This window comes from Oryzias latipes, chromosome 7, assembly GCF_053564925.1.
Source record: "Oryzias latipes strain Hd-rR chromosome 7, Olatipes_Hd-rR_3.1".
NCBI classification, from domain to species: domain Eukaryota; kingdom Metazoa; phylum Chordata; class Actinopteri; order Beloniformes; family Adrianichthyidae; genus Oryzias; species Oryzias latipes.
In genome coordinates this window covers 16,308,956-16,334,914 of record NC_136243.1, presented here as the reverse complement: position 1 = coordinate 16,334,914, position 25,959 = coordinate 16,308,956, and the positions used below count along the sequence as shown (strand labels likewise).

Here is a 25,959-nt window from a genome sequence, read left to right as displayed (position 1 = left end):
CAGACTCATCACACTGGACGTTAAACCACCTGCACTTTGTAAGATCCCGGTCCAGCTAATTCACCAAGTTATCAGACATAGCTGACACTCATCTAGACATTGTAGTGAAAATTGAATGAGTTCTATTGTTCTCATCCTTAGGGACAGTGATAGCAATTATCATCATTGCTTGTTTCTTAATCTGATAAAAACCTTCTTCTACTTGATGAGAAAATGAGCAGGTCTAAACGAGGCTTAGATTTAAGAATTTTTTTTTAATGCTATATGCAAAAGTCTTTGTCCCTTAAGGCAACAGATTATAGTCCCCCCCCCCCCCCCCCCCCACAGGCTGCTGTCATATTAACATTAGCTTGGAGCTCCAGAATGGACAAGAAAAAACGACGAGAATGGCTCGAGCAGGGCGTTGCTCACGGGGCGGTCGCTCGTGCCAGGCGGTGGCACGTGCTCGGGCCCGCTAAATGCTACTTGTAGCTTTAATTTTACTCTTTTTTTACTTGTAGCACCAATAAAGGCAAGTTTTATGGCAGGGGAAATTCTTATCATTTAACCAATCAATGTTGATTTATTGCAAAAAGTTTTAAACTTGCCATCTTAACTGAGTTTAGTAAAATTAAAGCTCATTTAGTAAAATCAGTTTTCTATAGTGACATGGATTAAATATGGATGAACATGTGTGCAGTTGCCTGAAATGTATGGCAACCTCTCCCCCGTCAAGTTTAGCCAAAACACTAAAGCTCTTAAGAAAACTCAAGAGTACATTTTCATAATAGAAAATAAAGAAAAAACACGAATTTAAGCCTTAATTTGTCTCATTGGTTTTCTTCAAATGAAGCAGAATCTTTTGTACAAATTTAAAACCAAAAGCCAACACTTTCCAGGATGTTAGAAAGTTTTCCTTTTACTTTTTTCAGTGCTTATGTTCATAATTCTTAGGTTTTCTTTCTAGCTGTTTTTGGTCTACAGAGACTTTTTTCAGATCTATGAAATAATCAGGCATAAAATTCATCATTGAAAAAACTTACGTTGAAATACAAAATAATAAAAAAAGATCCTCAACAGACAGTCTTAAAGACGACTGGAATTTAGGCATAACAATGAATGTTTCTAGAAAACTATAATAATAATATTGTACAGTATATAATAATTTAAATATATTTAAAAAAAAAACGAAGATGGAAGAGGAAAACGTATAAATGCCAACTGAATTAAGCCATTTAGTCGTGACACAATTTCATGAAATCTTCAAAATCCTGCTGTTTCCCGGTCGTCAGGCTAGTTCTTGTTGTTCAAGATGCTCTGGGCCAAACAAAGAAAGCGACTCCGCGCATGTGGCAGCGCAACTGATTAAACGCATGAATCAATACGCGCAATCAGTGCGGTGGGGTGGTGACAAGCATGTAAAGAAAAGCCAATCTGAGCTGAAAAAAAAGCACCCAAAGGATGATCAGAGGTATTTACTGAACTCTGAGAAGGACAGAAACGCAGCTGGAGACGGGCTTACGTGCGGGAGCTAAGGTGCGCGTGCGGACCCGCTGCTTCTTAAACTTTAAACAGTCGAGTTTTCTCACAGATGAAAAACAGGGAAGGCAGTGCGGCTTAAGATGCGCTAGTGGGCGCTTTAAGAATAAAATCCGACACATTTTTTTCTCCCCCTCATTGTGAATTTCAGCAAGTGAGCTGCTCAAAGGACCCGAGGAAGAGTCTACGTAACACAGCAAGCCTCTTTAACTATAACTGACAGCACTAATGCGCAGAAGCTTAAAGCCGACAGTAAAATCTATAAGAATCCCCCCACTCTGCGTCAATGTAAATAATTTGCAGAGCTGCACAGTCCTTGTATGGAACCCATCATGAATGAGAGCAGCTGCGGAGCATCCTCATGAGAGGGGGAGACTCCCAAAGATAATCTCTGCAGTGAAAACTCTTAGAATTTGCGTGAAAACAGTTTGGCACAACAGTTTTAAGATATTACAAAAAATAAGCAAAATTGTATTTATTTTGTTCAATAATCTTTTTCTTCCGCAAAACAGCTGATTTCGATGACAGAATTTGCGCATTTCTCTACCTAGCACTGTCAGTCAGTGTTTGACACAGCTTTGGTGGGTAGAGCCTAACATGTAGGAGGGATCACATTCATTCCTGCGCGCGAAAGGAGGGAAGATTTCATTGGGAAAAGCTGGAGAGGAAGAAAAGTGGAGAACCTCCACAGCGGTAGGAAGCTCTTTCAGCACCACTCGCTGGTGGACAGCGCCTGAGACGCTTCAACATCTGGTCTGAGCTTATACCACTGCTTCTGCGCCAGGCAAACACACAACCGATATTCCATCCGAGCTTTTTTTGGAAAAAAAAATCCACGTCCCACCCAGGCTTCGTCAGTCATTTTTTTAAACTTTTAAATTTCTCATCCTAATCTGTGGCGGGTTTCCAGCGAGAAGCAGCAGCAGCGGAGTCAGTAGCTGAGTGGAGCTGGCGCTTTCCAAAAGGGTGCAGGGAGAAGGAGAGAGGGGAAAGAAATCATAAAAAAGAAAAACAGAAGACATAACCTATTTTTTCAACTTCAACATCACTTATTTTAAAATGATTTAAAGGTAAGCCATCTTTTCTTTTTCCTATTGTTCCATTTTTATCTGCATTGTTTGGAGTGCTGTGACAGGGAAACATCAGAGTAGTGCAGCTGTGTGTTGTGGCTCAAGCTTTGAGAGTATGGACCCTGTTTGGAGCTAAAGCACCAAATAATTGAAGTAAAGTAATAATAATAATAATAATAATAAAAGAAAAGAAAAAAAGGTTAATATTATTTAGAAAATCCTGTCTTTTTCAATTTGTCGAACTGCAAACTGTAACTTTTCTTATGGGGAGAAAAACGCATAATGGACCCTGTCTGATCAACAGATGAATTTTATGCTGAGAGGTTGTTTCACTCTGAACCGGTGGGGGTCTCGATGGTACAATGAGCCCCTTCATTAAGCTGGATTCCCCCACCCCCCTCCTCTTCCCTCTTTTTTCCTCTCCAGAACATCGAAGGAGTTATTTATGTGTTTGATTTCCATCCCCACACAAACTGCTCGGTTGCATTTTTAGTGTAAATTTTGCTACTCCTTTGTGTGACACAGCTGCATCTTCATCATCGCTGGCATTTTGAGAAGCATCTGTTCATTTTCGGTCAGTAAATAATGGATGCTTATGTATATATATATTTTACTGTGGTGAAACATGAGGATGCTCTAAAAAAAGAGAGTAGCTTATTTCTTAGAAGCAGTGACAAGAGAGAAAAAAATGTTTGCACACACTGCTCATCTCTCCAAGACCAGTTCATGTGGATTTGGCTTGCTGCAGTTTTTTTTTATTTCAATTATTATATTAACACCTGTGTGTTTTGCTGCAGCTTTTTTAGGTTCCCCTCTTAATCTTTTGAGTGCAACATCCACATCTGCTTCAAAAGCCTCTCTGATGGGTTTCAATTAGTGGCAATGATTTAATTTGAGGTGACAGGCCAACTCTTCACATTCACACTCAAAATAAAAAAGGTGAAGCTCAGGTGCTTAATATTTTTACATCTTTCCTATCATTGATGAATAGCACTCCATGAATTCATCAACCGACTTCCAAGACATACAAAATAAAACGCTTCATGCTTTAATTTCCTATTCTATTTCATCAAACATTTTTTCTCTTCTATAAATATACATCTTGAAGAACTACTCTGATATGAATTGTATTTTTGCTGTTTTTAATGTGCAGTTTAATATGCACATAAAGAAAATTTAGATGGAGTTTTAGATGGATAACAGGAAGTGAGGGGGGACTTACTCCTGCTGATGGTCCTGCCCGTAACCCAGCGGTGAATTTTTAATGAACTACTTTCTGCAGGAAATATGTCCCAGAAAACGAGGCAGTTTTTTCTGTTTCTTTGTTTTTATTTTAGCTAAAAACAGCATAGTCATAATTCAAAGATTTCCCTTGATTTTAACCATGACATGGGGGTAGTTGCTGTTTCAAAAAGTCACTTTAGGAAAACTGATTTAGTGGAGATAGCAGTCTTATGAGTTTTGTAAGTGTTCAGTGATCTTTGCCATGTGTAACCTTAATTGGGAGGTTACACATAGCAGTTTTGCTAGTTTCCATATTTTTTTACTTGTGCCAGCCTGCAAATATAACTAAAAGTAAGGTTGATGATAGATTTCTGGTCAGTTTTCAGATTTTGGTTTTCTCAACATTACCTTTTGTGTGTCCAGATCCAAAAGAAAACCCTCAAAAACAAACATCAAGATGAGTCACTTTTCTCCTGTTCTCATCTGTGAGGAACTCATCTTTTCCTGATTTTGTCCCTCTGCCTTTCATCAGTGACAATTTGTGTCTAATTATCCCGCTCTTCTGAGTTATCACTCTTTATTTGCAGCTACTCTGCTGTCACTGTTGTTTCAACTCTCTTCTCCTGACACCTGCATGGGAGAAGGGACCTGTCCAGCTCTCACAAACCTCTCGTAATTTCCCGAAAGACACCATGTGCACATTTTCGGAGATTACCTTTTTATTTTGAAGACCGAATGAGCCGTGGCCTCTTTGAAGCTGTCCGCCATCCACAACAACACCAATTACACGTCTGTGATGGCTATCAGTTATTGAGGTTAAGGTTCAGGCCACAGTTCCAGTTAGGGCCGCCGTCTGGAGGTGGGATTTGTATGCATTCTGAAAGGAAGTGCAGTGCCAGAGGCCACCAATTACTACTAACTGTACGACTGACAGCTTAGAAAAATGATTCCGGTACCAAGTCTTCATATTTGAAGGGGATATTTGGAAGTGAAGTTGAAGTCTCTAATGATTCACAATAGTATATTAGGGTTTTCCCTCAATAGCAACCAACTCTTAGGGACAAAAAAATGAGCAAGAAATGCTTCATGGAGATGTAAATCTTAGAGAAGACTGACAAAAAAGCCTGTTACTTTTAACCTCAAGATCCAAATGACTGTCCCTGTATCGCAATCTCTTTGAAAGCTGAAATCATTCCTCTTATACCCAGAAAGCCATCTGAGGATGTGTTTACTGTCATTTCCTTGCTCTTTTGTAATTCATTTTCCATGCTGCTGTGAGTTAGTGTGACATTATAGGAATGGGGCAGGATGAATTATTCTCCACGTCGGCTTCTTCTCCCTTTTATTTCACACTGTCCTGAAAGCAGGGGTGTACGTCAGCGCTGAAATTCACAGGCTGTGGAAAAGAGCGAAACAGACAGGGCGGAGAGACGGCGACGGAGAAAAGCTGTCTCAGTTTGTTGGGAAGGTTTTGCATTTCCATTCATCTGTTGGTCTTTATCAGGGGATCACAGAAACGGCACGTCCGCAGTCCCGATCCCCTCTTTTTGGTCTCAGCTCCCGCTGTTCCATCTGTTGGTTGCCTGTGTGGCTGTACTCTGCTGACCACAGGCGGATGATCTCCAAAACAACAGCAGATCCATTTCTCCTATTATCAGCATAATCCTATTTTCTAAACTGCTGATTCTTCCTCTCAGTGATCCTTTAACTAGCTTTTAAAGCTTAGTTGTTTTAGAGCACGCTCCCACAAAGACAGTCACTTTCAGACTTTCAGGAGTTTCTGATTCTTTTGAAGGATTCTTTAAATTGCCCTGCCAATATAAACGTCTGAGTTTCACACCACATCGTCACAGAATTGGAGCTGCAACCTGACTCCAGGTCAAAGTGATGGCACTCCACACTAAAACTGTCTCGAATGAACTGATTATTAGGAATCAGTCAGCTGTATGCTACTTTATTTCCAGTGTAATGGATTAATGTAGCAATTTTTATTGTTTAAAATAAGAAATTGTATCTGCAGGTTTACTAAGATTGAAAAAAAAGTATTTTTTTCCATATGCAAATTTTTAAATTTGTTGATGTTTTCATTCCAAATAACTTGTGACTTTGTTAGGTTTGGAGTTTTCATTAAAATGAAACAAAGCAAAACAAAAAAAAAAGTTTGTAAATACTTTCCCACAACATTAGAAACTACTTGTGTATAATCAATTACACTCAATGCTATAGTGAGAGGAAGATGCTAGTTTAAAAAAACCTTTTAAAGACAGATGCAAATGATGACAAAAGAATATTAAGAAACACAAGAAAATCATACATAACCAGCAAAATAATAATTATAATAATAAAAAATATATATATATATATATATATATATATATATATATATATATATATATATATATATATATTTTTTAATTATTATAATTATTATTTTTATATATATATATATATACTTCCAGACTTCCATATATATATATAAATTTTGACAGAAAATGACTCTGAAACTTATGCAAAAATACAAGAGACTTTGGCATAATCCATTTCTTTTAAATGTGTTGGTCCCAATTCCATGTAAAGGTAGAGTGTTGTGTTAGGAAGGGTATCAAATGAAAAACCAAAGCCAACTCATTCATGGGAATTCCAAACATAACACTCGATCGGTCCTGACCCAGGCTGACAACAACCACCACCAATGCTGTTGGCCTACATGGTGCTGATGGAAATTGGATCACTGCTGGTGGAAGAAGGAGAAGAAGAAGGAAGAGAGAGAAAAGGAAATCAGGATAGGAGGACTTAGAGGAGGAACTTTAAATATATGGACTTTGACAATATAGAAGTGGATGACTGGGGAGACCAGATAGAAAGGGAGCAAGGCTTATAGACTGGAAGCAGGTTCAAACTGTGAAGGTGGAGATGGGAACTGCACCAAGGATCAGCTTTGACCTCCTTCTTGTTTTCCGTGGTGAGATGAGGTGAGACAAGAATCATGATGTTTGCAGATGACTTTGTGATCTGTAGCGAGAGTAGGGAGCAAGTGGAGAAACATCTAGAGAGGTGGAGGTTGATCTAGAAAGGAGAGAACTGAAGATCATCCACAAAAAACAAAACAAAAAAAACAACCAGAATATCTGTATGTATATGAGTGGAACTCAAGTAGAGCGGTGAGGTAACAGGTGGTAGAGGTCAAGAAGATGGAGGACTTTAAGTATTGAAGTCAACCGAGAGTTTGAGAAAGAGGGTAAAAGGCGATGGAGGTTGGAACAGGTGGAGGAACATTTCAGGTGTGACGTGTGACTAAAGAGTGTCAGCATGAATGAAAGGAGAAGACTGTGAATGAGAAAGATGCAGAGCTGGAGGTAGCAGAGATGAAGACGTTGAGGATATCTTTGCGATGGATGAGGATGGATAGAATCAGGAATGAATCCATCAGAGGTACAGATCATAGTAGATTATTTGGAAAACAATTCAGGGATACGTATTGAGAAGGTTCAGAGACATTGAGATGAGAAAAAATGATAAAGTTGGTAAAAAAGGTGATGAGGTTGGAGCTACCAGAAAAGAGGTCTAGAGGAAGAACAAAGAGGAGGTTCATGGATGCAGTGAAGGAAAACAAAAGGGTGGATGGTGTGAGTGAGAAGGTTGCAGATAAATATAGATGGAGGCACATGAATTGCTGCGGCGCCTCTGAAGGAGAGATCTAAAAAACAAATAAGAAAATGTGCATACACATGCATTTAGAGATTGTAATGATCTGATAAAGGCCAGAAAGTTTAGTTAGTTTTTTTTTCTAGACAAACTCATTTTTGTCTACTGATTTTTGAAGGTATTGGCCTATTAACCTGATGAAACTGTGACTACATAAAAAAAGGAATTTAGTCCATTTTCAAGCAAAAAGGATGTGAAGTTACCACAACAACATGTTTTTTTGATATGAACCAACGCAAAACATCTGAACAACACCATAACAGGATGTTGAAATTCAGTTTGAACAAGCAGTAATTGTGTATTTTTATCGTAAAAACTGATTAGACAACCTGCATGCAGCTCTCTCAACACCAGACTCGTGGTCAAATCTGCAGGAGGTTAAATCAAATTGTTCACTAGAACAAAAAAGGAAAAACAACAGCAACACCAAAGTAAAGTTGGGCGTTTTGTTCTCTTGTCTGTTCCTCCGTTTCTCCCTCTGCACACATTGTGGCTTTACAATAAAACACTATTACCAAGTTTGTCTCAGACAAAAGCCTCTTCGAGGCTCAGTCACTGGAATGAAAACAAATGTTGTTTTGGAAATGATGCTGCTGTTGTTTCTCTGGGAAGGACAGCAGCAGTAATTGTTTTGTCTTGTTTGGTGTCAGTAACATGGACAAATAAGGCACTTTTTCATGCTTGGATGCACATGTCGGCATGAATAAACTGTTAATTTGGTAACCTGTTAGGTTGGGTGCGAATAGGCTGTTTTTCAGTTCCAGCTTGCTTTGAATAAAGTTGAAGGCTGTGGTTGAGGGGTGTGTATTTTTTGTTGTTACCATTTGTGTGTTGAGCGGTTAAACCTCTCCTGCAGCAGATGGATTTATGTGGATCTGATGTGGTTGACATTCTGTTTACTCGGATGATTCATCTTAATTTCTTTACTGAAAACTTCAGGATTTTCATTCTGACTGGAGCACAAATAACAGAGTTTCCTAAAAATGAAAAGCTTGTCTCGTGTGACCCATCCGTTCTCAAAGTTTGGAGACACTTCTATGTTTTATAAATGTATATAAATATATATTATATATTTTTATAATATTATATATTTTATACTATATATATTATAAATCCCTGATAATTGTTTTTGTACAGCACAGAAATTACTTTTAAAATAGAAATTTGCAACACTTGAACTCTTAATGTCCCACTCTGCTCATCGTTTGATCTATTTTAAAAGTTGTTCTTTTAATTACGATTATGGCATTTTTAGCCAAAATAAAAAAAAGATTGTGCCGCTTATTTATGTCTCCCATCATGAGAAAAATACCACAAAAGCCATATTAAAAAGCCATATCTGTGATTGCTCTTTTAACGTCGTCAAAAAACAAAACTAGAAGACAGGGTGCACAAAGTGGCCGCCTGCTTTTGCATTTTTTATCCATGTTCCAAATGCATGAGTTGAGGCATTTTCCCACTTTCTTTGTCAATGTTAGGGACCGCCTGCTGCTCATTAACATGTATGAGTTATGTCTATCTTTAGACCCAGCGACATTTAGCCTGGATGTGAAGGGGAAATCCTTTTGCACGATAAAGTTGATCGCGTGTGACTTCGTTATGGTAAGCACTCAGCAGCAGAAACTTTTGTTGTTGTGTTGAGGGTTCATCTTAAGCATTTAAAAAACAAAAGAAAATAAAAAAGCACAAACTTTCTACAGACATGCATGACTTTAGGGCTTTTAGATGTGAGAGACTACTTCAGATTAGTTCTTGTTCTGCACAGCAGCACCCGCCTGGCAAAAACCTCCTTCCAGCAGCAGGGGGAAGCTAAGTTCCTAAATCCTGCAGTCAACACCCCCCCTCCATCTCCCTGTGCACTATTTCTGGCATTGATTTTCATGCCACTGTGACTGGCTGCAGAGCAGAGAAAAAAAAAAGCCATATGAAAATATTCCATTATATGTGCAGTTAGATGTGATCGGTGAGGTTTTTCAAGGATGGGCAGTGTTGATTTTTTTCACACAACAATGGTCATTTCCACACCAGTGCTACTAATTTTAACTGATTTACAAAAAAACACACATTTCTATAAATCAATGATCATTAAATTTCACAGTAGAGCAAATTTGTGTTCTATCTAAACTCTGTCGATCGTTCAGTGGAGAACTCATATTGTGCGTTTCAGCAGCATCCACAGAGCTGTGTTTAACAACCTGATGTTGTAAAGGGAGACTGCCATTAGTAGTTTGAGATGTCTAGCTTGGCCGTGTTTTTGCTCAGTAATGGGCCTGAAGGGCTAATATGTGCACTGCAGGTCCACTTAATGGTGTGCTGATCTTTCAAAGCCTATTACTCTGAGAATCCTTGTCATTGCCCTCGCCCTTCCTCAAGACAACACTTTAGCTCACTGCTGATGAGATGGCCCTGTTTACATCAAGTCATGATCACTGTTACAGGGACAGCTTTCACATCCGACACGTGTAAGTGATGAATTACTCAGACGCAGGCGAACTACAGTGTTCATGGTGGCAAAGGAGCCTTATTCGCTAATGGTTTTTTTAGGAACTTTGACATAATTTGATCAATTTAATAACATTTTTATTCAAACCGTGGGAGACAGAATAACAAAAAAAGAAATTAACCCAAGAAAAAATAAAAAAATGCAGTAATTATGTCTCATCTATTAAATATTAAATACATGGAATCACGTCAAAGATGCCTGACAAGAACACATTTGAGACATTTAGTTTAAAAGTAGTTTTTTCTTATTTTTGACTGAAAGCACAAGTTTAAAGTCTCGCTCTGATCATCTTTACATCTGATTTAAAAGTGTTCCCAATAGTCTTTTATTAAAATTTCAAAAAGAAAACCAGTTGTTTTCTGGAACAGTTTCTGTAGAGTGGCAGAAGTACATTAGAAGTTTAATTTGCATCTGAATTTTGAGTGGGATCGCAGAGCCCCCCCCCCCCCCCTTCCCATCCTTATTGCAGAGTGGAGAAGGGAGCTTGTGGCCCATCCAGTGTATGTTATAAATAAGACTTTGTGAAATTTTTCATCTGCTCCTGATTCACAACTAATTGAAAGAGAGATACTCAGAATTAGCTTAATTCCTCCATCATGAGAAAAATGCCACAAGATGTTGTTAGAAACACCCAAAACACCATTTTCATTAAAGTGAATCTTTAAAATGATCTTGGAGTGAAGGTTTGTGTGTCTGTTATGGACCCGCAAACTGTTCAGGATTTGTTTGGCCTTCGCCCTGAAGTAGCTGGGATAACCCTGTGATCCTGAACAGGACTAGGTGGGAGCAGAAGATGGATGGATGGTATTACTTGAACATTTTTTTGACTGAAGTCTTTTTCAGGAGAGGAAAGAGTTAGGCAGTCATCAAAACATGAAAAGGTAAATACCAACATTTTTTTTCTGTCAAAAAGAAAAAAAAAGGATTTGATGAAAAATTAAAATAAAATTGCACACACCTCTGGAGGGATTTTGTCCCACTCTATGCAGAATTGAACCTCCATGATTTTTGCTGCGTAGCCTTGGCCTATAAGAACAGAACATCGCACGGCAAGGCAAACGTATCCTTCACCGTGTTTTAAAGGGATTTGGGTTGATCTCATCCAATCACAGTCCTTTCACTTGGATCTGATCTGAGTCCGACATCATCTTCAGACAGGTCGGTCTTTCCTGAGAAGGACCATTTGGTAAAAATGGTTCTAGTTGCCTTGAGGTTCATTAAACATCCTCAAATGCCATACTAAGATATTCCTTACTGTCCTGTTGATCATTAAACCACAAAACAGATAATCCTCCATCTTTTGAATAGTTTCATGTTTAAAGGTCTATAATCTTATCCCTGGTATCCTTTGAAATCCTTAATTCTCTTTAGCTGCATAAGAAAAAAAGAAAACTCATTGCCGGAAATATTACTGATTGATCCAACATTTATATCCTTCAGCAAAAAGCCAATCAATATAAAACTCATTTGAATGTTTTTTTTTTAATATTACATGTAGTTGTTTATTTTTTTACTGCTTAATCCTTGTGCTATCTTAGATGACCCCACCCTTACATTGAAGTGTTCTCCCTACCATGACAAAGGTGGATAAAGGTGGAAAGATTTCATGTAATCCATGGACACCAGTGAAGATCACAAATTATTGAAGAAAAAAGGTTCAGAGCACTGTCTAGTGGGGTCTAGATGACCCAGCTCCCAATGTTAAAGTGCCTAGGATAGCACAAGGGTTACATAAACTTGCCATTGCATTTATCAATGCAAATTCAAATAAAGCAAATCAAAACCAAATTGTTTCTCTTTTTACAAAATGTATGAAGAACTGTAACACCGAAACCCCCCCAACATACTTTAACTATTATTTATTTCAAGTAGAAAAATCTTGACAAAGCAAAATCTGACAAATGACTAGTGCTTTCTGCAAGCTCAAAAACATGAATGACAGGTAGATTTGTGACAATCATTCGTCTGCAGGAGTGAGGACGTTTGTTTTTTCTGTGTTGTTTTTGTCCAGGGGGCCGTGTGATGGATAGGAAACCTATTCATTTCTGTCTTGCCTTTTTAACAAGGACAGCTGGGATAGGCTTTCTTTCCTCGGTTGCTCAGAACAAGAGGAAATTCCCATTAAAACAACATACACAGTATAAGACTGATATTAAAACAATATGACATTGTTTTTCTGTATAGAATACAATGCGCATGACTGATAGTAATGCTCATTAACTTAAATTCAGATCTGAAGCAGTCTTCTTGCACTAAAACTATTAAAACCCACACACTCCATCAGAAGATTTCAGGTATAAACATATAAGGCTCTGTTTTCTCCACAGATCTGAACAGCTGCAGGTATTTGCTGAAACCTGAGAGCTCTCATTCCACTCACAATGTGTTGTGCCTTTGTTTACGCTCTAATGGGGAAACTGTCGACGTTTTTCTCCATCAACACAAGCAGACCCACCAAGCTTCATAACTTGGCAGCACGAAACCAGATCATACACAGTTAGACACAAGTGTAGAAACACACACACACATGCAGCCTGCACTACCGCCTTCAGCTGTTTGCTGGGTGTCACCCATGAGAAATATCAGTACACAGCAGAGACTGTGTTTGATAGATTGGAGAGCTTCACAAGTTTGAGTCTAACTAGAAGCATTGACTTAGTGAATGATAGCTGTTCTGTCATTGTTTTCCTTTGTCAGGTTGGCCCTTTACCATGCAATCGGCTCTTATCTGAATAATCCAAACTTAGAGATAACAACAACAATGATTATAATAATAATAATGCAAAACATGTTGGAAAAGGAGCAGGCAGAAGCTTAGTTAAGAAAAAAGATATAATTTCCTCTCAAGATGATGTAATTATATAATTGTGTGAAAGTGTCCTTGGGCAAGACACTGAACCCCCCCCCCCCCCCCTTGCTTCTGGTGGGAGGTTGGCGCCAGTGTTCAGCAGCGGAGCCGCCAATAGTGTGTGAATGTGTGTGTGACTGGGTGAATGGGACTGTGACTGTAAAGCACTTTGAGCCATTGAAAGAGGGTAGAAAGCGCTATATAAGTATACGCCATCGGATATAATTAACAATCATGAATGTGTTCATCTGCATTATACAAAAAATATATGTGTTGTGTGTATGTGATGATGTGTGTTTCTGTGATAGTTTGCTGTCAATTATGAATCCAACAAACTTATTCTCAAGTCCCATTTTCGATTGGAAAGCCATTTGTAAATATTTGTTGTTCAAAATTCCCTTTATGGTTACCAAATATCACAATTTTTGTTTTATTTAAATGGACTGACATTTTGTTTTGCTTTAATTACCTATTAACCTTATCTGAATCTTCTCATCTGGATTCAGAACATATAAAGATCAAACTGGTCATCTTCAAAAAAGGAAAAAGATAGATTTTAAACCATGACAAAGACAAAATTCTCATGTAAATGTCTTATTCAGATAATTACATGAATGAAAGTTGGATTTTAGCTATGCGATCGCCATCTTCCTGGCTGCTGTATGAAACAAGCCGTACCAACACTCTGAGCTCCCCTCCTTCTTTTACTTTAATACCGTGACCCTCTAACTTGTGTGTTAGTGTGTTTTTTTTATTAAAGTGTCTAGAAAAGTATGAAGAAAGGCTACAAAGTGTATAAAAACCTAAGAAAAAGGTTTTTCATTTGTGTAGCACTAAAATAAATAAATAGATTTAAACCCCATTTTCTCTACAATGTACAGTGCTGTCAGAGGAAAATAAAGTTCTGCAGCAAATCCTGTTTTTCCAATAACGTTCATGTCAAGTAACATGGGAGCTTGCAGCGGTTCTGCTCTGTGCTGGTTTTCAATATGTGGTCCTGCTCTCTAAAAAGCTGGTAGCACGCAAAGATGCTCACTTAAATTGCCTCCAAGTGGATGCTGACTCCCAGAACGACCAACTAATCGTAGTGTGAGCAGAAGGCCATCTTCCAGGTGTGAAAACCCATAACTTGCCCAGGGTTTTTCACTAGCAAGCACCCATTTAGACATGATTTAAGCTTTCTAAGGTCATGCTTTATAACTGACTGTTGCTCTTAGTGCATTCGTTGCTCTGTTGCACGTCATGCCCCTGCTGTTCTCTCTGCTGCTGCAGTGTTTTAATTATGATGAAAAGGGCTGAAGCTTCATCAGAAAGTCATCATTTTGTCCTTTAATAGATTTTTTTCTTTGACCATTAGCGAAACGGGCCATTTCTCCACCTCAACTGCAGACTATCCCCCTGTGCAGACTGGAGCCGTGATGATATTTAAAGGATTTGCATTGCTCTTTGATGGTTATGTTTTTATAAGGTTTTGGCAACCAACTCCCAGCACATGTCCTCTTAAGCTGCTCACCACATAAATAACCACGGGAGCAAATTCTGGAAGAAACTCCACCAGAGGAGCAGTGGAGCTGCATGTAATGGCATAGCTTAGATGTTTACTGGAATTTATATCCCTGCCCTTAAGGTGCAAAAATAAATTACAACTTTCCAGGCTTTTTGGATCATCTAATGCAACATGTCTGGCAACTGGAAATAAGTGTTTGCAAGCATCAGTCAAAAAAAATGATGAGTTATTCCCAGGATTCATTTCCATACAGTATGTGAAATCGCATATTTTTTTATTGTTGTGAAGTAAAATTTGATTTGTTTGTGTAAATACAAGTGCAGGAAGGGAGGAGATTCTTCAAGTACTGAGCATATGGCTTTTTTTCATGATGCCTCGCAGTTTTGCAGTCCACTGAGGTCCAAAGGGGTGTTTTTTTTTATTCATTTTCAGACTTTTTTCCTTCATCTTGCAACCCCTTTAGATAGTGATGAGTCTGATAATAATCCAAAAAAACTTTGGGTTACAGATTTTGAGGGGAGAAAAAAAAGAATCCCCTCATAACGCCGCAAAGTGCTGTGTGTGCTCTGATTCAGTATCGCTGCATTTCTCGTATCTCTGGAATCATCCAAATTTCAAACAAGCAAAAAGTGAAACTTAAAAGACCCACTCCAGTGAAAATTGTGTTTTATGGGTTTATGTGTTTTAAAAAAAATGAAGCTTCAAATTTCATTTCTGAGTTTTTCTTTAGTCGGATCGTTGTGAATCAGGAGCAGACAAAAAAATCCCATCTGAAAAAGCCTGTAGCAATGATGTATGTGCTACCATCGACAAGCATTCAGAGGAATCCATTTGCAGACAGATCCATTTCTGTTGCACTGGTAATGTTAGTATGGGGGTTTTGAGGGGCTGTACGCTAGCAGAAGAGTGTGTAAACAGATAGATAATGGAAAAGGGGGGTGGGCTTACTCTACGCCAGTAGTCCTGCCCACAACTCCTGGGTTACATTTTATTTTAAGACCTACTGACGCTCTGCAGAAACTATGTCCTAAAGAAAAACTGTTTTTTAAATTTTGGCTGAAAACAGCATAATCATAATCAAAAGACCTCTGGGAACAGTTTTTCAGTGGGAATTTAATTTTTGTGGTTTGATCTTCAGTCAAACGAATAAGACAAATCTAAAACATATGGAGTGTTTTTAAAAAAATTCTATCTTTTAAATGAGTCCAAAAAGATGCTGCACATTAAAGTCCAGGACCATCTGATAGCTACCAGTAAGATTAAAGCAGACAGTTGCCCTTCGCTTTATTAGCTGTTTGATATAACTGCAAATTTTGATTTTAGAATGACACTTTAGAGCAAAAAATTATCAATCCTTCAGTCGAGCAGACATAACATGGTCGTTTTTGAACAAATTCTTTGATTTTAGTCACAGAGGAACCTCTAATTTGTTCAAGAATCAAGAAATTATTGAACAGTTTAAACCGCAATCCAAACCACTCCAATGCTAACCAACAACCACTAATCATATCATGGACCTCTCATGATGCAGGCACTTAGTTACACACACTCACACAATAACCTGCTACTGAGGCTGAATTATTAAAAGCAATACTGGTTAACTGGTTCTATATATCAAAGCTTCTGACACAAAGAGCTGACAGGATCATTACAGGTTAATGTAAGGCCTGAAAACATGCTCCCTCAAAGGACAGCATGCTTGTATCAGAGCTAATTCCCTCTGGAATTTAGAGTTGGGGGGTCAAATATGTAGCTTCAGCTACAACCCACACGCTAGAGACCATGAAAACTGCTCTCACATTGGTCTCAAGGTTTTCCATTCTCCCTTTCATCCTAAGGTGTTTTGTAAACCTGTAATCTGTACTTATTTAACATGACTGTTCAAACTCTTGGAGGAAGCTCATGATCGGTTAATTGATTTACAGGAAATGCAGTTGTTCTAACTAACTTCTGATCAAAAGGTCTAAACATAACGGGTTGTGAAGCATAAGGATTAGTTCTTGTTATTTATTATTATAATATAACCATTATTACTATATAATTATACATTTAAAACAGGAGAAAAATCCGTATCTAGTTAATAAAGATAAAATTCATAGCACTAATGAAATAAAACCATCATCATCTCGACATAAGTATTTAACTAGGAAATAAAGAAACATTTGAATGGTAATTTAATTAAAAAACTGATAAAAAAGTTGGCCTTTAGATTATTTTTTAAAATCTCTAATGTAGATGAAGGTGGAAGCTGAGGTCAACAGTGTTAGGATGAGGGTTTTTGTTCTGCCTATAGAAGCTGTGAGCAGATCTTTACCTAAAGCTCTGAGGGCTCTGAGAGCTTAAAGGGGAAAAGCAGTTCTGGTAAATAATGAGGCCCTACGACAATTTTAAACTAATGAAAGGTTCCTAAGTCAATCCTGGTGTTGACGGGAACCAATAAAGAGATTCCAAATAGGTGATAAACGCTCTCTTTGTTAAAAGCATCAAAGTACAAGAATTTGGTTTTGTCTTATAAAAGTAAATCAAAAATAATCCTCAAAAAGAAAAAAATTAAAACTAAAAGAAAACACATAAAAAACAAACCTTTTACTAAACTGCGTTAACTACTTTACTAAAAAGTTTTAGCATTTGTGAATTAAACTGAAACTTTTAATTTGTCAAAAACCATAGTATTTGACATTTTAAACATTTTTAAAATGTACATTTTCAAAAATTAAACTTTTTTTTGCTGTGTGCTTAGAAATGTTTTTCATATTCTGAAATAAAATGACCAACATTTCCCAGACTAATAATCCCTGTAAACTATCAATTTACTGTTACTGTTATCATTTCTGACTGACAAGGACCACAGAATGGTGAGGACTCAGATGCAGAGTTCTTGGAAAACGTTTATTCCTGAGAACCTGAGATAGGCGTAGGGTTTGGTAAACATCTACACATGATAATCAGGCACAGGACAGAGGGAGACACAGACCATAAATACATATGAGGAGGGACAGCACAGGTGGGAACGATCAGGGATGATTAGGACTACAGCTGTGGGGAAAACAGACATGAACAGGAAAGGGGGGAACTTTCAAAAGAAAACAGGAAGCGACACACGAGGACACAAATGTCAGACAGGAACTTGACGAAACATGACACTGACCCTCCACATCAAGAGATCATGGTAACTTACAGTTGGGCCATAATGAAGCCTAAATGCATGTGACGGTGTATGAAGTCTCCTCTACAGTCTTTCCATCGTCTTGCATGTCTCTACTGGCTTGTCAGACAAAACATGGCTAATCCATTTGAACAAGTTTATAGACTGTTAAAATAAATGAGACCACTCAGCCATCCAAGGATCTGTTTTCATTAGCAGCAGATCGAGGCAGAGTTTCTATTAGCTCTCTATCAAGATAGGACACTGTGAGGAGGAAATTACACTTGTCACAAGACAAAGAACGACAACCCAGAGCTTAGCCCAATAGAGGATAAAAAGCCTTAATCAACGACAAGGACTACCGGTGACGGGGCGCGTTGATTACCCCATGTGTCACAATGTGGAAGATTTTATCTGGCCTCCAATGGATTGACACTTCCTCTGAGAGTTCCTGGCAGAAGACAGGAAGGGATGATTTGATTCCCCTGCTCTAATTTCTCTTATCTGGTTTTGTTTTTGACAATCAAAGGTCTTTTCCAGATTTGGGTCATCATTTTTTTTTTTTTTGGCTCATCTGCAAGGGTAATGATGGTTTGCTGTCCTTTGAAAGATAATGGGAGCGGAGCAGGCCCCAGGAGGAGTCCATGCATATCTCGGCTGTACGGCACAGGCAATAAAAGACCAGAAGAGTTCAAAGATTTTGAGGATATTTTCATGCAAAATAGTCTATTTAAAGATTATGATGAACCCCTTAGGTTCAAATGATGTGCTCTTTGTTTCGCTTCTGTTGTCTTTATGGTTGTTTTATGCGTACGTTCGGCAGGGCTTTTAGAGAGACTCTGCTGTACATTTTCAGCGCTTTTCAAAAATTCTTTCTATTAGTCCCATTCCATTATAACAGCATGTACATCAAAGAATGCTCAAGACTTCACTCCACATAGAAAATAAAAAGAAAATATAATTTCAGTCCCCCTAAATTAAACAGAATGAGTTATGGACCTGCACAGAGGGATGCACGAAACGGTAATCTTTTATCAAGGACATATTGATGAAGCAAATGTGGATGTTTGGCCTTGAATGTCTAGTCCGGAGGTTGTAGTTGTGTTGTAGTAGAACAGGATGTCCCACGTACAAGTGAGAAGTTCAATCATGGCACCACCAGCCACCCAACTCCTCAGTTCCTGATTTACACTGGTCCATCTGCGGTGCTTCTCCCCTACGTCACGTGCTGTCTGACGACTGTCGGCTAGTTTACAGTGTCTCTGTTGTGTCTCCAGTTGGCCCCTCCCCCCTGGCTTCCTGAAGAGTGGTTTGTCTTTTCCGTTACTTTATCAGATCACTTTCTTTTTCCAAATCAATTTGTGTCAAATTTTGTCTTTTCAACATCTACATTTTTTTTGGTAAATTTGAAGCCATGTGACTTTTGTGAACAGGTTTCTGAGGCTCCTTTCCATTTAGAGATTACTATGAAGACATTTTGGTTTGGCCGAAGAGGGAGAAAAGGTGGACAGCTAACTTAATCTTTGTGTTATGTCTTGTAGTTTGGTTCAAAGTTCACAGAAAAGTTTGCCACATTGATTGAGAGCTATGTCAATCTGAACTCTTCTAATTTTAAGAATTTAGGGGTCAGAAGGTTGCGCCTCCCTGCCATGTATTGTCCCCTTTATCTTACTGCTCTGCTCTGCTATAAGCTGATCGTCACATTCAAACAACATGGGGTTTACTCAACGATAACAGCAGTTATGACTTTTTTGTTGTTCACCTTTCGGCCTGTCCCTTTAGGGGTCGCCACAATGGATCACCTTTCACTGATTCGCACAGATTTGGCAGAGAATTTCCCATCAGATGGCCTTCCTGACACACCCCTGTATTTTATCCAGGCTGGGGACTGGCACAGGGGGACCCAGACTTGGGCCCCATTGTGGCTGCATAGTTAGGCAGTAGCATGAAGGGTCTTGCCCAAGAACCCACACTGGATGAGGCTCAATGTGCCACCTGGGAATGAAACGCTGCACTAAACCAACTGAGAATGTTATGACTTTTTTAGTTTAAGTTTCAACATTTCTAAGCTCTTTCTATGTGAACCACTATATGGTTGTAGAGGTGGTTGTGAATACATTTCACTGATTCCTCAGTGTGAGAAGAAATGCAGAGACCAAATGTTCAGTGACAACTTGTGGAACTTTGACTGGTTTTAAATGATCCTGTTTTTCAGTGTAATCTGAGGACATGCTCAGATCGAGTGCTGAGAATCCACTTTTAACTCGACCTGTTTCTGCCAAAGACGACTCCACATCAACAAAATATGTCAACTACCAGAAGTAATAACTTTTTAAGAGAGAGTTCAATCTATGGCAGGGGGGGCGTTATAGGGCACAGCAGCTGGATAACTGCAAAGGACAGACAACTTTGTGGTGCGGAATGACAGGAACACTACGTTTAAATACATGTGAGCACAGTCAAACGTGGAAATGTGGAAAAGGAAATTAATTACAAGAAGCTGGACTGAATCCTGACGGTGAGCTGCTTTATACACCTTTAAAAACCCTTTCACTGCTTTATAAAATGTTTTTAATTGAACTATAGGATTGTTGTCTGTCCTAGGTCTTATTTGTCCCTCTCTGTCTTTATGGACACTGGCTAAAAATGAACATAGTTTAATGGATCAGGATCTCTGAGCCAAGTGTGCTGACTGCAAATACAAAATTTTAATGCTACTATAAAAAGTGCTAGTAGTTCAAATCTAATTACCCAACTCATGTATGATGTGCTTGCACTGCTGCTGTTATGGCATCTCTGGATGCTTACATTTTTCACATCTTTCTTTAAAAAAAATGTATTGATGAGAAGAATGAGTGTTGAAAACAATCAAACAGTTTGATTAATTCAGACAATGTTTGAAAAGTTAATGAACCGAAAAAAATGGCAATTTGGTAAATGGTGGACTGTCACCTTGAACATTTTACATTCAAAGTAGTGTTTAGATTTTTGACAAGCTATAGAGAAACTTAATGATTTGTCACTCATGCCCGAGAAAATTATTGTTACTAATCTAGCTACTTATCTTTTTCCCAACTTTATCATGAAGGAAAAATTTTATAAACATGTATTCGCATTCATTAATAAATGAAACAAAGCTAAACTTAAATAAAATATGCTGTCTTTGTGTTTTGCACAATGCGGGATGCATAAACATAGAATTAGGATTTCAACAAGAATACTTCACTTTTGGACTACCTACTCGCATCCAAAGAACAACAGTCAGTTTTGGTCTTATGAACACCCAAATACATTTTGCGACTTTATTTGTAGAATTGATTTAATGCACTAATATCTGCATTGAAACAACAAAAAGTTCCAAATGTTCGCTCAGTCACTTTTTCTGATGAGCTGCAGTTTTTAGAGATTGTACAGCCAGTGAAAACCCTTACATTAAGCTCTTCATGCTTTCATTGTTACTTCATGAGATTTCTGCATCAAAGGATAAAAATAGAGTCTGAAGTCCCAAAAATAACATGCATGAACGTGTCAAAATCCAGTTTTTCTGTTTAAGGCGCCCAGATCAAGTTCATATGAAAGTGTAAGCTGTCTCTCACTGTGTTTAAGCTTCTTCTTCTTCTTCTCTCAGACTTAAAACAACAAGAGAGTGAACAGAAATAGCAAACTCAAACCCACAGGGCACATTTATTTGCAATATAATCTTCATTTTTGCAAAAGAACGGTAAGCACAAAGCCTGTAAGCAGTGGCAGAGCTAGAATATTTTACATGGAAGCGAGAGGGTGGCAAAAGATTTTGGAATGGTGACAAATGAGAAGATGTTAATTTTTTATGTTAATAATTACTTTTTTCAATGCTTACAGAAGCTTGTATTGATGATTTCTTAATCTTAAAAGCATGAATTATTTTTTTCATGCCAGATCGCAATAAAATACTTCTGTTTAGCCATGTCCCTCAGATGATAAGCATAGTTTTTTATTATCTGTTTTGTGTGACCCTCCAGAGACATAGACTTGTCAGAAAACACCCAGAGGTTTCTGAGGCTCGATTGGACAGAGGTACTAAGAACTAAGTTGTCTGATAGATAGAATTATTATTTTCAGAAATCAATGTCTCTGTCTTCTGGGCATTTCAGTATTTATACACAGCCACATTTTAATGCTCGTTAAACAATCACACCGATTTTGTAATTTGTTATAATCATTTTCCGGGAAAGAGCAGTAAACCTGGATGTTGTCTGCATGGAAATGATATGGAATGTGGCTGAACTGATTAATAAGTCTTTCAACAGAAATCACATATAAAATAAATAAAATAGGGCCAAATAGAGAAACAGAACAATGACAGCATGGATAATTCTATAACTGACTTAAACAGAAAAAATAATGTTTTTTCCAAGTAGTCACAAGTAAACCAATGAAGTTTTTATTCACATGGCCCTATTTTCTGGAATAATGAGTGTTGTGCATGTTTTCCAGCTTTCGTTTCTGTATAGTTTATTTTGCTGCATAAGGTGTTGTCACTGTTTATGCAATGAGGCAAGTCACAAGGGGCAAAAACAAGGGATTTTGGAGTCTAATAGAAAGAGGAGGCTGAGAGTGAAGAATACTTAAAGTGTTGTTTTATTGAGATTAAAGTATTTTTTTTTTCCAAAAAAGAGAACAGGGTTTGAATGTGGGATGCAGCATTGAAGAACACTTACCCAAACATCTAGTAAATCTACTGCCTATTCAATAAAACTGTGCAACAATGTTTTGCTTTTTCCAGAGGGCTCCGGCTGCAGTTTCAAACATGTAAAGATGTTGACGAGTGTCTACTTAGAGTCTGGTTGTTGGTGGTGACACCAGAAGCCCGAGCAAATGTGCTGCTTGTCTCCTCTCACATAGTGGTTAGGAATGGCAGCGGAGTTAAACCTTGAACTGGGAGAGCTCATGTCATGTTCATTTTTAAGCACACTCCTGATACGGTGACGTTGCGCTGCTTCGTCCTTTTCACACATGCCTGTGCTGTAATTGAAATGAAGAGATGTGACATTAAAATAAATTGTAAGCCCAAATGTGGAGACATGATTTGGGGTCTTGACTGTTTTTCAGGCTTAAATCTTTCTCCTGTATCCCTGCCTAAACTGCTAGTGAGTCTTGTATCTAGGACATTCAGTATCTTCTGCTTGTTTTAAGTCTTACATTATACGCAGCAGCTCCACACTTCTGGCATGGGATCAGACTCTCGAGGGAGCTTTAGGATGTATTTTCACTTTGAAGCTCTGAGGGCTGCACAGAGTTTACCAAACTGCCAGTTTAATGAATAGTTTGGCTTCATTTATCTATTTATTTATTTTACTTTTTGTTGTTCCTGAATTTCCAACGATGCCAGTGAGGCCGTAACTGTTTTTTGTGCTGGATCGAGAGTCAGAAGACTCGACACGCTAGTTTCCTGTGTGCTCCATTTTTGGTTGGCAGATACATTAATTTATTCACTGTGAAGCTGTGAAACAAGTATAGAAAAGGGCCAGTACAAACACTTTCTGGTGCTCGGTTCTATATTCATAAGTCTCACTAAGTGTGAAGTCAGTGCTGTATTGATTAGCACATCTAACTTTTCACATTTATTATTAGAGCTGGATTTATTTAGTTTTTTTCCTTCCACGGTACACAGAGCCTATTCCATCATAATAGGAAGGTAAAGGCTCAGGAGATCCAGGCATTTGTTCTGATTAAAGAACTTTAGTTAAATATTTTTCCAGCACTTTTATTTACCTGTGTTGCTTTTGCAAAGTAATAGATGGAGTGGAGGTGGTTGAAAGAAAACTCCCGAAATGGCTTTACTCTTCGAGTAATTAAAGCAACAAATGAAGAAAAACATTGCTTGTTGTAACAATATGCTGTAGCAGCTTCAAAACATTTGACTTTAGCTACAATTTGTTGTAAAACTAATAAAAAATATATTGTCTCTTGCCTACTACTACGGTCACAATAATAATAATGAATTAGATTTATCTGCGTTTTTTTAGATGCTCATTGCGCTTACAATGTGTATCCGACATTCATTCTCTCCTCATTTATACTTGGTGATGGTATGCTACTCATGTAGCCTAAGCTGCCCTGGGGTTCACCGACAGAGGCGTGGCTGCCAGTTCGTGTCTATGGCCCCTCTGACAATCATGTTTTGCCCAAGGACACAACAGCTGTTGACTGGGGAGAGCGGAAATCGAACCGCCAACCCTTCGATCATTGGTTGACCCGCTCAACTGCCAAATACAACTGGCACCACTTGTCGAAAGGAAAAAGGCTACCATGCAGGAATCCAGGGTTCGATTCCCAGAGGGGAATGAGCAATGGTACTGGGAGGGTATTGAGCAATGGTACTGGGGGCACTTGTACTGGGGGTACTGGGGATGGGAATGAGCAATGGTGCTGGGGGCAATTACCATATCAATGGCGAGCAATTAACATCACCCAGTGAGGATTCTTGGACAAGACTCTTAACGCTACAGCCTCCAGAGCGCGGTTTGGCCGCAGCTCACCGCTTCCCCAGGAGATGGGTCAAATGCAGAGAAGAATTTCCCCATTGTGGGATAAAAAAAGTATCGATCAATTATCAATTATGATACGTTGGGTGATCTGGTAATTTTTTGCTCACAGCAATGTTAGTTTTGGAGACATTTAACATTAGTGTTCAGGAAAAACACCTTATGTTTTAAATTTGATCCAAGCATTTTAACATGGTGTAATTATATTATGAAGAATTTGTAACCAACACAATTTTCAATGAAGCAAATAGTGATTGAAAAAAACAAACAACAACAGTTTAGTTATTCTCACCATAAAGTAAAAATAAATTAGCAAAACTATTCCCGCCAAGTGTTTTTGAGATTTAATAGAGGCAGCCATTTTGAAATTTAGCAGTAAAAGCCATTCTAATGCCCCTAGTGCAGCGCTTCTCAATTATTTTTTGCAAGGCCCCCCCTAGGAAAAGGAAAATGTTTCGCGCCCACACTCGCGCAGTGAGAATTTAATATCTATGAAAATTGTGTTACTATACCTAAAAATGTATCTTTTAACATTATTAAAAGAAAAAACATTATAAATCCACTTTCAACAGATATTAACTATATTTTGCCAAACAGAAACCCTGTTATAGTCTACAACAGAAAAGTAGCTTAAAGTGCCTATAATAAAAAAATCTGTCAGTCCTTATTTAAATTAGAAACATTTTTGACCATCTGAACCATTTGATGCTGAGAAAAATAATTCAATCAATAAATAATATTAAATGTAAATTGATCTGAAACATTAACATAGCAGCACCAATATATTTAACATTTTTAGTCTGAAGAAATAGGTGAAAAACATTGTGCTGATTTTTTTCTCTAAATGATCGATTATTTATTTATGATCTGAAAAAGTGCAGCTGTTTTCCTGCATTACCTGCTGTCTTTCTGTCAAATACTGACACCAACTAAATGACAGGCGGATGCAAAGAATACATTTATATGGAAAATAAAGATACGTCATGAAAATGTCAACAATAGTTAATAAAGAATGAGCTGAGTCATCTAAAATGATCTAGTGCTCCGCGTGCGCTGTTCCACCTCGCAGCCTGAGCCCACTACCCCTCCCCTCTCCTTTTCACACACACAGCCGTGTGTGACAGGAGACAGGAGCAGCTGCAGGGACGGCAGTTCACAGTTTCAGGCTGTTACAAACTCTGTCATATAACAGATAATAGGAAACCAGCAGTGGCGCAGATTTTTTTCCAAGCACTGAGCCGCTGTCACCACCGCACTCCATTAAATTTGCGCTCCGGGCAGTGTCCCACATTACCTGTGCCTAAAACCGCTGAGAAGCACTGCCCTAGAGCAGGGGTCGGCAACCCATGGCTCCGGAGCCACATGTGGCTCTTTCATCCTTCTGTTGTGGCTCCCTGTGACTTTGGAAAATAATGAGTATTTTATAATAATTAAATTTTATTTTAGTTTGTTCATTTTTCATGGCATTTCAAAGGCGCTGCTGGCTCCGCACGAAGCGCGAGCCACGTAAAAAACAGCTTCGTAATGAGCTTGTATTTATCGGGCGAGACCTGCAGAGCTGTTAGCAGGGAGAGGCACGTGGGGCGGCTTCAATAAACACTCCGATCTTCTGCCGGGAACTTGACGTGCCGCGGGGCAGAGGCCAACTCGCTGATGACTGAGAGTTCGCGCCAGTGTTGCCAGATAGAGTCACAGTTTTCCAGCCGAAAAGTCATCTGAAAACCGCCAGACCCAGCCAAAAACCGCCCAACACAGCTTTTGTTGATGTTCTTTTTCGTACTGGACTGATAAAATAAAAGATTTTTCTAAATGAAAGATAGTTCAGACTAAAAATAAAATGTGTACAATATTGAATATTTCTTCAGCAGGCCGCCTTCTTCCATTCATTTGCTTAACCCGCTCTATCCCCGCT

At 38.5% G+C, this 25,959-nt stretch overlaps 1 protein-coding gene across 3 annotated transcripts in view; it reads left to right on the top strand.

Moving 5' to 3' along the window:
- Window positions 1-1,984: 1,984 nt before the first annotated feature.
- LOC101164479 (metabotropic glutamate receptor 4) overlaps window positions 1,985-25,959 on the top strand; it is a 232,881-nt gene continuing 208,906 nt past the window's right edge. For 2 of the 3 annotated variants that reach the window (XM_004070921.5, XM_078950365.1), the window contains exon 1: window positions 1,988-2,588. The gene's annotated coding sequence lies outside the window, so the exon portion shown is untranslated. Of the gene's footprint in view, window positions 2,589-25,959 lie in introns of all 3 variants that reach the window. The other variant, XM_020704800.3, reaches the window with a different exon arrangement.